Source organism: Musca domestica, unplaced genomic scaffold, assembly GCF_030504385.1.
Source record: "Musca domestica strain aabys unplaced genomic scaffold, Musca_domestica.polishedcontigs.V.1.1 34, whole genome shotgun sequence".
NCBI lineage: Eukaryota > Metazoa > Arthropoda > Insecta > Diptera > Muscidae > Musca > Musca domestica.
In genome coordinates, this window is record NW_026712313.1 from 1,619,672 (window position 1) to 1,632,640 (window position 12,969).

General features: G+C 33.5%; 1 protein-coding gene across 2 annotated transcripts in view; it reads left to right on the plus strand.

The window, feature by feature from the left end:
- The first annotated feature begins 309 nt into the window (after positions 1 to 309).
- The window catches only part of LOC101895374 (sialin), a 92,989-nt gene continuing 80,329 nt past the window's right edge, over positions 310 to 12,969 (plus strand). The window contains exon 1 of one of the 2 annotated variants that reach the window (XM_059125539.1): positions 310 to 1,275. The gene's annotated coding sequence lies outside the window, so the exon portion shown is untranslated. The remainder of the gene's footprint in view (positions 1,276 to 12,969) is intronic. The other variant, XM_005183090.4, reaches the window with a different exon arrangement.

A 12,969-nucleotide genomic window follows, 5' to 3' on the forward strand; every position in this document is an offset into this window, starting at 1 on the left:
ACACATGATGATTTCAGCTGTGACGATTATTACTACAGTCAGTCGTCGGTAGAGTTGTCTGCTAGCGCTGCTGGTGCGGTTTTGGCCGCCCCTCCAAGCAATGAACCCCCATTTAACCAAGCAAGTAACGAACTCAAATGAGTTTGGGTGCACACCATGGCTGGTGCTGCTGACTGACTGCCTGCCTGCCCGCTTTCGATGGTGATGATGATGATGACAATATTGTTATTGTTTTTATTGTTGCTGTTGTTGTTATTGGGGGTTTTGTTAAGGAGAGCGAAACCAGAAAAAGGCCGGTCACAGCGAGCAAAAATTTCAGTTCTCGATCTCTCTGCGTGCAAGGCGGACGCCAACAAAACAACAGCGCAACAGTTCGTTATTTCATTGTGGCTGTTTTATTTTCTTTCTGAACGCTAAACAAAAATTACAAGAATTCCCCAATAAAAGAAAACAAATTGACAGAAAAGTTTTCGAATTTTCGTTCGTTTCGTTTTTTTTCTGTAATTTATTTCGTCAAGTTAAGTGAAAAATAAATTCAAAATAAAAATTATTCAAATTGTGGTGAAAAAATAAAGTTTGAATAAAAACAGATCCTTCCCCCAGCAATAAGGGATTTTTTTGAAAAACAAAAACTTTTCCCCGGAATCCTTAAAAAAAATTAAGGCAAAAACAACAAACATATGTTAAGAACAATTTGTGTAAAAATCCACCACACAAAAGAAAATCGAGTGGAAAGTGACAGTTTTTATTCGTTGAATTTTCAATTTTAATTTTCACTTGCGAATGCCTTTGTGGCAAAAAGGAATTTCGTTGTATTTTTTTTACATTTGATGTTGTTGCTGTAAAACTGTTTTTCTGTTGTTGTTTTTATCGTGTTGACGTCTATCAACAACAACGTTTGGTACCGTTTTGTCGTCCCTCGTCCCCTGGAACATTACAAAAAATAGAACCCACCGAATTTATTCCTTTTTTTTTGTTTATTTGCCTTGCGTGTATTCTGGATTGTTTTTTCTTTTCGTTGGCGTTCATATTGACATAAAGAACTGTCAAAAAATATCGCGCGTGTCATTTGCAAATGTGTTTTGTTTATTTTTTCCGGTAACTGTGTGACATTGAAAAAAGTAAACTATTGTTGATAATTAATAAATTGTCGGTGTTGGGGATATTTGTCTGGTTCTCTTATCCCTAGACAAATCTGCGTGGGGTGTTTGCAATTGAATTGTGTTCTAAGTGCATTTTGTACTTTCCGGTGATATTCGATACATAAATTAGAAGGTAAGTGTACATTTTTTTTAAGAAATTAAAAAAAATAATGCTATTTTTGAAACGAATTTAAAAAATAGCATTTTTAGATGACGTTGGATTTTACTAAAATTGTGGATTTTTGAAATAACACGTTTTAAGAAAATTCACAGATTTTTAAAAAATATTAGGGCTCTAATCGCAGATTTAAAAAAAAAAAAATAAAAATATAAATTTTTACGAAATATCAGATTTTTAAAATATAAACACGAATTTAAATTAAAAATAGAATATATGTGGGAAATGTCATGTTTTTCAGAAAATCGTAGATTTAAAAAAAATATATAAAAAAAATGAATTTTTACGAAATATCAGATTGTTAAAATTTAAATTTTATGAAATGTGAGAGCTATAAACACGGATAAAAATAGTCTTTTTTGAAAATAAATACATATTTAAAAGAAAAAATAGTATATTTGAGAAATGTCATATTTTTTAGAAAATCGTAGATTAAAAAAAATATATAAAAAATGAATTTTTACGAAATATCAGATTGTTAAAATTTAAATTGTATGAAATGTGAGGGCTATAAACACGGATAAAAATAGACTTTTTTTTAAAAAAAAAATACGGATTTAAAAGAAAAAATAGTATATTTGGGAAATGTCATGTTTTATAGAAAATCGTAGATTATAAAAAATATAAAAAAAATATCAGATTGTTAAAATTTAAATTGTATGAAATTTGAGGGCTACAAACACGAATAAAAAATAGTCTTTTTTTTGGAAATACTATTTTTTAAATAATATACCTATATTAAAAAAAACAGAAAATATCAAAAAATATATTTTTATTTTATAATTTATTAATTAATATTATATAATAGATTTTTCAAATGAATATTTTTTAAGGAAACGTCAGAACTATAATCGGGGACTTTTTTAATATATTTTTTTTCAAAAATCAATAGACCAAAACTGTTGGATTTATTATTTTTTTATATAATTGTGACTTTTTAATGCATTTTTTTAGGGACTATAATTGTTGATTTAAAAATAATATTTTTTTGTATGATCGTGGATTTTTTAAAGATTGTTTCTTCATGGGCTATAATAATTTTAATCGTAAAATTAAAAAAAAAAAATATTTGTTTAATAGGTATTGCATTTGTAGAGAATATATTTTATGGACTATCAGAGCCATAACCGTGGATTTCATAAAGAATATGTTTAGAGGGCTATCAGATAAAATATGCTGGATTTTTTGAAGTATTGCCAAAGCCATTAAACATCGACTTTTGAGAGTAATTTTGCCTTTGTGCACCACCGATAAACTCGCTCAAATTTGTACAAAGACTGAAACTCATTCGAATTCGTGTGAGTTCCTGGAACCAGGAAAAAATCGGGTCGATTCAATTTTTCTTTATCGCTCGAATAAGAGCCAGCATACTTTCCTCGCTTTTCAGTGGTAGCAAGAGTCGTTCAAAATCGAGCAGATTCTACGCTTCTGGACTTTGTCATACCGTTATATTTTTCTGTACAGTCAGAGGCATTAAATATAAATTTTCTCCAAGGCAACTAAACGCTGATTTTTTATAGAATATTTTATCAAAAGCCAATCGAAAACTTTTTTAAAGAATGTGTTTTAAGAACCATCAGACCAGAAATCGTGTATTTTTGAAGGATTTTTTTTTCGAGATCCGTAACAGTTTTTTTTTCAAAAACAATCCGACCAAATATCGCATTTTTTAAAGAATATTTTTCAAATACCTTCCGCCAGACTATAAATCGTGGGATTTTCAATAAATATTCGATCTAAAATTGTGGATTTTTTAAAAGGATATTTTTGAAGAACAAGATCAACAACTTTTTTGAGGATATTTTCCACATGTTGTTAGAAATTCGAGAAATTTGTCAAAAAATCTTTTTGAAAGAAAATGAAGCCTGAAATCGTGTTTTTTTTAAAGAATATATATTTCAAGAGCGTTTTTTTTTTTTCAAAAATCATCAGCCCAAAAATGGTGAATTTTTCAAAAAAAAAAAAAAAATAATAATAATAATAATAAAAATAAAATAAATAAATAAAATAAATAAATAAAGGATCAAGTTTCATACTGTAAAAATTGCAGAACTTTTGAAATTTAATTTTTTATTATAAGAATACTTTGCAAGAACAACCTACTCAAAAATATTAAAGATATTTTTCATGGATTACTAGAACAAGTATCTTTAAGTTTTAAAGAATATTTTTAAACGGAATCAGACCCTCTACCTGGAACTTTTAGAGAATATTCTACACCCTCAGTGATATGGCTTCTGAGGATATATACAGGGTGAGATAAAAAACTGCAACAAAGTCAAACGCCATAATTTTAATTTTTTTTTAATTTTATTGAATGAAAGCAAAAAATGTCGGAAATTCTAGAATCAGTTTAGATTTGTTCGAACTGGTCACCTTTGGCACGAATTATAGCCTTTAAACGGCCAAACGGCCGTCACACGCTGTCCGAATGTTCCTCTGCGGTATTTTGGCCCATTCCAGGCGAAGCGCTTGCTTGAGGTGATCGACACGTTGGTATGTTTTAGTGCCAACCTTGCTTTCTAAAATACTCTAGATACAATAGTCCAAAGGATTAGTATCCGGAGATACGCTAGAAATGAAGCAAGAAACCTCATTTTGCCACCATTCATGGGTGGCGCGTGCTGAGTGCGATATTGCTGAGTCCTGTTTGAATGACCAAGGTCTGCGGCCAAGATGTTTGCGTGCCCAAAGCTTTAATACACCCTCCAAAATATTTTCGCGATATTATTCGGCACTCATTCTGATGCCACGGTCGATTAATACGAGCAGAGAGCAACCATCGACTGTTATGGCGGCCCACACATCACCATGGCCGGCGCTTGAGTTCTGGTAGCCAACCGAAGGTGCACATTTTCAGCTGATCTCTTTGGCAAGTAAACACGATAATTTTGTTTGTTTACAAACTGCTGGACAACGAATGTTTTCTCATCGGAGGAAACCAAATTCGACCTTTCACCACTTTTAGCCAAGAGAAGCAACTCTCTAGCTCTTTTGAGTGTATTTTCTTTCTCTTGCGGTGTAAGTTCTTGCACTTTTTGGATTTTTAATGGGTGAAACCATTATTTTTCAATATTTGTCGAATGGAATATTGCGATTTGTTTAGTTCACGAGCCATTTTTCGGCCACTGCGACGCGGGTTTCGATCAAGTCGCTTCTTTACTTTTCGAACCATTTCTGCTGATGTTGCTGTTTTCTTCCGTCCACTTCTTGACGCCGGGCTACGCTGCCAGTATCACGGTAACGAGCGATGGTACGAGACGCAAAAGATTTATTCACATTTAAATGCTTGAGTGCTCTGACGATAGGCACTTATGGTTTTCCACCCAAAAATAAAGAAATCACACTATCACACTTGAATTCCATCACAAATAACTTTTTTTCTGGAAAATTCTCACGAAAATGCTTTTATACGCTTGTAAACAGTGTAATCAGCTGTCATTGGGATAATTTTAACAGCTGTCGGACGAGTGGCTTGGATATGACAGCAGTCTGAAGTTGGTTGCAGTTTATTCATCTCACCCTGTATTTTTTAAAGAATATTTTGTGAAACACTATCACTTACTGTTATTACCCCATACACTTGCTTAAATAAAATGAACAAATTAATTATAATAATTAATACAAATTAAAACATTTTAATCAATATTTACATACTTTTTACAAACTACATGAGACACTTCAATTATTTATTAACTATATTATACTAACATTAACCCTTTAGGTTCAGACTTTTGAGGTGTAGAAATCTAAAATTGCATTAGAATATATTTTGACAGCCAAAGAGGGTGTGTCTGACTCATAACACTCTATTTCCTTGTTCATTAATGCCCTACGAAAAGGGTTAAGCGGAGTATTTGAAAGCAAGACAATAGCCTTCATTTAATTAACACAATTGACACTTTACAAAATGCCGAGCAATGTGTGAAAACGTGATATTGGAATAATTTAATACGAATTAATAGCAAACAATTTGAATTGTTAAAGGAAAGAAATACAAAAACAAAAATAAATAATTAACAACATTCCAACGCAAAGGCAAGGAGGAAGAAGACATGGCAAAAAAACAAAATGAAATAAATGTATATTATTTAAATTTACCACAAATAAATATACATTTCGAAGAGAATACATTTTAATTGTGAAACTAAGTTTTTTTTGGTATATTTATTTTAAAACAAAAAGAAAATGTCAACAACTAAAAAAGAAACATAGACTTGTAATCTTTTATGAAATATATGCTATGGATCTATTTATACATATGTATATATCTAGTATATATATGCCTGTACATGCGACCACATGAAAAGACAGCAACGAAATAGTTTTCAGTTTTGCCACCCAAAAATTTCAACCTCTAATAATAGATTTCATATTATATTTTTATTCAAAAAACCCGAAGAGGCTTTTTTTTATTTTCTTATTTATTTTGTTTATATTCCACCATTTTGGAAGAGTATAATTATTTTGGGTATAAATATTAAAATTTGAGGAAATATCGATTCCATGACCATTTTTCATTGCGATTTTTCTTTATAATTTTCAAATTGAATTTGACTTGCCTCTTCAGTTTGATAACCATGAAATAGAAATTTGATCTGCAGTTGTGAGCAAAACAGTATAGCCTCGATATTTAAACGGGGAAATTTTCTCTTTCATACATTGTTAAAGATGCAATAACCCCTCCATCTACTCCCAAAACATACATCACAGAGTTGATAGTTTTTCAAACTTTCAGAATTGTGTTTCATAGTCATTTAGTTGAGGTCAAATCATTTGGAGTAGGTCACGAATGTCAATGAGGGTATGGCAATGCACTATTTACAACAATGTAGAAATATGGGTGAATAGAGTACTAAGTTAATTAACAATTTCACCCACTCTCCCTCCAATATTATCCAGTTTATGATTCAATACGTCATACAGGGTGTGGTGATTAATAATCTGAAGAATTTGATATCATACCATTTGATACCCAAATGGGTGAGATAAAAGAAACTGCAACAAAGTCAAACGCCATAATTTTTACATTTTTAAAAAAAAATTATTGAATGAAAGCAAAAAAATGTCGGAAATAGCATCAAATTTTAGAATAAGTTTAGATTTGTTCGAATTGGTCACCTTTGGCACGAATTTTGATCTTCAAACGGCCTATGAAACCGTCACACGCTGCCCGAATGTTGCTCTGCGGTATTTTGGCCCATTACCGGCGAAGCGCTTGTTGGAGGTGATCGACACTTTGGTGTTTTTTTATGCCAACCTTGATTTATAAAATACTCCAGATACAATAGTCCAACGGATTGGTATCCGGAAATTTTGGTGGCAATTGTGCGCTGGAAATGAAGCGAGGAACCTCATTTTGTAACTATTCTTGGGTGGCGCGTGTTGAGTGCTATGGTGCTGAGTCCTGTTGGAATGTCCAAGGTCTGCGGCCGAAATGTTTGCGTGCCCAAGGCTTTAATGCACCTCCAGAATATTTTCGCGAAAATATTCGACATTTATTCTGATGTCACGGTCGATTAATACGAGCGGAGATCAACCATCGGTTGTTATGGCGGCCCACACCATCACCATGGCCGGCGCTTGAGTTCTGGTGGCCAACCGAAGGTTCACATTTTCAGCTGACCTCTTTGGCATGTAAACACGATCATTTTGTTTGTTTACAAACCGCTGGACAACGAATATTTTCTTATCGGAGAAAACCAAATTCGGCAATTCACCTCTTTCGGCCAAGCCAAGCAACTCTTCAGCTCTTTTGAGTCTATTTTCTTTCAATTGCGGTGTAAGTTTTTGCACTTTTTGGAATTTCAATGGCTTTACCCCGAGCTCATTTTTTAATATTTGCCAAATGGAATATTGCGAAATATTCAACTCAAGAGTCATTTTTCGGCCTCTGTGACGCGGGTTTCTATCAAGTCGCTTCTTTACTTTTCGAACCATTTCTGCTGTTTTCTTCCATCCACTTCCTTGACGTCGGGCTACGCTACCAGCTGGAGTAAATGCTGGAGTGCTCTAACGACAGCCACTTATGGTTTTCCAGCCAAATGTAAAGAAATCACACTATCACGCTTAAACTCCATCGCAAATAACTTTTTTTCTGGAAAATTCTCACCAGAATGCGTTTTATGCTTGTAAACAATATAATGAGCTGTCACTAGAATAATTTTTACCGCCGTCGGACGAGTGGCTTAGAAATGACAGCAGTCTAAAGTTGGTTGCAGTTTTTTCATCTCACCTTGAATAGAGTACTAAGTTAATTAACTATTTCAACCCCGGTATTTAGGTGATTTAAGAGACATTATTCACCGAAAATGTTTCAAATTTGGTATATTAAGTTCTTAATGGATATTATGACAGAAAATTGTCTGTGCATGTCCCCGCCTTCGTATAGCCCCCATATAACAGCACCTCCCGATATTGGGTATATTATTGTTTTTAGCGACATTATTTACCGGAAAAGTTTAAAATTTTGGTATTTGAAGTTCGAAATGGATATTACAGCCTATGACTATGAAAATTGTAAGCGCAGGTCCACGCCTTCGCATAGCCCCATATAACGGTACCCCCTGATATTCCGTATTTTGATGATTTTAGCGACTCAATTCACCCGAATTGTTTCAAATTTCGTATTTGAAGATCTTAATGGGTAGTACCTACAGCCCATGACCCCCGATATAAGGCGTTTCATTTGATAATTAGGTTTTTTTTTTGAAAATTTTCCAGTCCCTTCAAAATGAATGATTCTGCCACCCGAACTTAGATGCTTTTTTACTTGTTCATTGATGCCGCCAGACCATAAACCTCACCAAACTGCGTAATTTTCTGGATGAATTTTACAATGCATATCTTCACTTCAATATCAAAGACGGCAAATGAGCTTCGTCGTAAAATTAAATAACCACGCTCTTATTTTTTTTAACTAAGAACCTATTTTGATAAAAAAATTCAATGATTTGCAAGCGTTGTTCGTTTGTAAGACGATTCATGTTTAAATTGTAAACCAAACTGAAGATGTGTGACAGAGAAACAAAACACGAAACGTGAGTGAGCTGCTGCCAAAAAAATAATGGCTAAAAAATTACTCTTCACTAAAATTTTTCTTCGCTCTCTCTTTCTCTTGCTTCTCTCAAGAAACCAGCAGTGAACTAAGTTCATAAAATCCAGAAACCTGAACATTGACAGCACTAGCCATTTAAGGTGTGACTTTTCTTCTGTGTAGATTATATTTGGCTGTGGTCTCAACGAGTCCGATTTTTTATTTTTTTTAAGTTTTTTTCCATCCAGGGTTATAGAGGATTTCCCCATCATATAATTCCTTCTAATAGTATTTTATAGGGTATATATCCATTTTTTGCAAAATTTGACAAAACCTTGAAATTTCGCACACTATTTCACATTGTCCTCCAAATGTTTTATTAACTCTTTCGTGGAAAACCACCAGCCCCCGTAAGTATGTTATTTATGTTCCACGGAAAACACTTTAATATTCCGGCCTAATTCAAAGTCCAAACTAATTTCGCATTGATATATATTTTTTATTAAATTGAAAATCACCGTATCAGAAAATATAAAAAACGTTTTTTTAGAATTTTTGACAGTCGTTTTTTTCTAAATATTAAATGGAATAATTTACTAACAACATTTTGGCACGTTTTAGTTATATTTATATGTTGCCATAGTTTTGTTTCTGTTCCATTTTATTTCAATATGAAAACCATAGCTATATACGGTGGTTTGATTATTGTTTTGAAAGAGATGTCAACATTGGAAAATTCCTATTGAATGCTATTAATACCCTAAATTGAGACTTTTTAAAAACTATCTTAAAGCAAAAAAACAAAAAACCTAAAAAATTAAATTTTAGAAATTTAAAGAAATTGAAATTTGAAATTTGAAGTTGAATTAGAAATAAATGCTTATTTTCTATGTGTTTACTAAATATTTGAATATTATTTAAATTAAAAGGTAAAAAAGCTGGGCCGAACTTTGAATACCCAAAAAAAAAATCAGTTAAGAATTCTATTAAGAATTCCGTTATATTAGGGTCTATACGACGACGTGGTACCATTATATGCTATATATACGAAGACGTGGACCTTCACAGACAATTTTCTGTCTTAGGCTGTAGTATCCATTAAGAACTTGTCACTAAAATCATCAAAATACCGAATATCGGGAGGTACCATTATATGGGGCTACACAAAGACGTGAACCTGCACAGAAAATTTTCTGTCATAGGCTGTAGTATCCATGACGAACTTCAAATACAAAATTTGAAACAATTTCGGTGAATAATGTCGCTTAAATCATCAAAATACCGAATATCGGAATATGCCGTTATATGGGGGCTATACGAAGACGTGCACCTGCACACACAACTTTCTGTCATAGGCTGTAGTATCTATTACGAATTTCAAATACAAAATTTGAAACAATTCCGGTGAATAATGTAGCTAAAATCATCAAAATACCGAATATAGGGAGGTACCATTATATGGGGGCTATACCAAATCGTGGACCTGCTCAGACAATTTTCTATCATAGGCTGTAGTATCCATTACGAACTTCAAATACAAAATTTGAAACAATTTCGGTGAAATAAATACTAAAAATACCGAATAGCGGGAGGAACCATTATATGGGGGCTATATGAAGGTATGGACCTGCTCGGACAATTTTCTATCATAGGCTGTAATATCCATTACGAACTTCAAATCCCAAATTTGAAACCATTCCTGTGGACAATGTCGCTTAAATCATCAAAATACCGAATATCGGGAGATACGGTTATGTGGAGACTATACGAAGGCGTGGACTTGCATAGACAATTGTCTGTCTTAGGCTGTAGTTTTCATTACGAACTTCGAATACCAAATTTGAAACATTTCCGGTGAATAATGTCGCTTAAATCAGCAAAATACCGAAAATAGGGAGGTACCATTATATGGGGGCTATACCAAAACGTGGACCCACGTGACCTATTTTCAATACCAAAAGTCCTGCAGACATAATATACATTTGAATAAAATTTTATCAACATACTTCACATTGTTCGGAAGATAGAGTGATTTTCACAGACGGATAGACGGACGGACATCGTTAAATCGACATAGAATTTAATGCTGATCAAGAGTGTATTGTACTTTGTATATGTATAAATATATGTATAATGTATAATTTGTATATGTATAATGTATATTTCGAGGTGTTATATACCCTCCATACTATGGTGGAGGGTATAAAAACACACATTTGAGATGGATGTTTTTCTTTCGAATCGTAATTTATCAAATGACCCCACAGTTGAAGGACAATAAATGGTCGATTTTCCCATTGTTGTTTGTTTATGTTTTACAAGTTCCCAAGAAAATCCCGTTCAATGCAAACAGTGTTTCATAAATGATTCATCGTTGGGCGCCATTTAATCTATGATTATAGTAACGATATTAACTACCATGCAACAAAACACTTTCTCGCCAAAAACCTACAAAATTGCCGAATTGCGTAGATTTTCTTTATGAACTTCTTTCATAGTTTTTCTTCTCTATTACCAACAAAATCGTTTTTCATAATTTTGTTGACAAAATTTAATTTATTCCATTTGAATTGTTTTCTTTTTGTTTTGTAATTTCGTTTCGTTTATACATTTTCTGCTACATTAATTTACAAAATGTTTTTCCCAGAGAAAATTTTGTTTTCCTGGCGTCATCACCAAATTTACATATATTTTATATGAAAAGCAAATTATTTGTAAACATCAGAGATTTCTTGTAAATTTGACCATTTATATGTTTCAACATAATATACAAAATGTGTTTTGAAATTATTATTATTGACGGAAATATTGTGCAGCTTTATTTGGGCTGTAAAGCAGTTATGAGGAGGGTGATGAAAGAAAAAAATATTTTATTGACGTTTTAAAAGGAAAAAATTATAGAAAAATCGTGGGATTTTCCATGCTGGTATTTGGTACTAAATTACTGCACTCTGACAGCTTTTCATAAAAAGATAAAAATAATTTTGATTCTCGTGTAAAATATGAAGGATTCGCTCTATTAGTGTTTGAAATGTGCGCCATCTAGTGATACTGGATGAACCAGTCCCATCTTGGGACACTGTGCAAACGTGTATTTGTTTAAGAACCCTAAACGAATGACCGCACATTTTAGGTGACTACAGGGTTTAGAGACACAGTTTACTTTACAGTTTACTAAAGGCCCGATTACACGCTTTGTTAGTCATATGTAGAGTTACTTTTTATTTAACATTTTATTGCATATTTTTAGGGGCTCCCAACTATATATAAAGTGTGAGATGAAAACATTGAAACCAACTTCAGACTGATGTCATTTCTAAGCCACTCCTCCGATAGCTGTTAAATTTTTTCCAGTGACAGCTCATTATATTGTTTACAAGTGTACAAAAGCATTTTGGTGAGAATTTTCCGGAAAAAAAGTTATTCGTGATGGAATTCAAGCGTGATAGTGTGATGTCTTTATATTTAGCTGGAAAACCACAAGTCGCGATATTCCATTCGGCAAATATTGAAAAATGAGCTCGGGGTAAAGCCGTAAAGCAACAGAAGGAAAATAGACTCAAGAGAGCTAAAGAGTTGCTTCGCTTGACCGAAAGTGCTGAACTGCCGAATTTGGTTTTCTCCGATGAGAAAACATTCGTTGTCCAGCAGTTTGTAAACAAACAAAATGATCGTGTTTACTTGCCAAAGAGGTCAGCTGAAAATGTGCACCTTCGGTTAGCCACCAGAACTCAAGTGCCGGTCATGGTGATGGTGTGGGCCGCGAGAACAGCCGATGGTCGCTCTCCGCTCATATTAATCGACCGTTGCATCAGAACAAATGCCGAATATTATCGCGAAAATATTTTGTATACACCCTACAAAATATTTTCGCGATAAAGCTTCGTGCACGCAAACATTTTTGCCACAGACCTTGGACATTCCAACAGGACCCAGCACGCGCCACCCAAGAATGGTTAAAAAATTAGGTTCCCTGCTTCATTTCCAGCCACCAAAATCAAAATCTCCGGATACCAATCCGTTGGACTATTGTGTCTGGAGTATTTTGGAAAGCAATGTTGGCACTAAAATACCAAGGTGTCGATCACAGCAAGCAAGCGCTTCGTCGGGAATGGGTCAAAATACCGCAGAGCAACAGCGTGTGACGGTTTCATTGGCCGTTTGAAGGCCATAATTCGTGCCAAATGTGACCAATTCGAACAAATCTAAACTTATTCTAAAATTTGATGCTATTTCCGAATTTTTTAATCTCACCCTGTAGAGCTGGAATCCCGAAATTTACCATTGAGGTCTCTGTTGGTATCTGGTGTCGAGATCTCTAGGTGTTTTTGCTAATGCGTACTATAATTGTTCGAATAGAACTAAATTGTACTAATTTTGGATCACTGTTGATGTCTAGAATTGAGAGATGTAGATGTGTTTTGGATATGTGTATATGTTACGTAATTTGGTATTGGGTGAAGGGATAGAGCAGAAATTTTGAAATTGGTTATTCTAGGGTTTAGAAACTCTAGGTTTCTAGGGTTTACATATGGAAACGTTGAAATAGTTTTGGGCAGAAAAATTAGATGTGGCTCCATTTTGCAATGGTTTTACTAATATCCTCCTCGGTT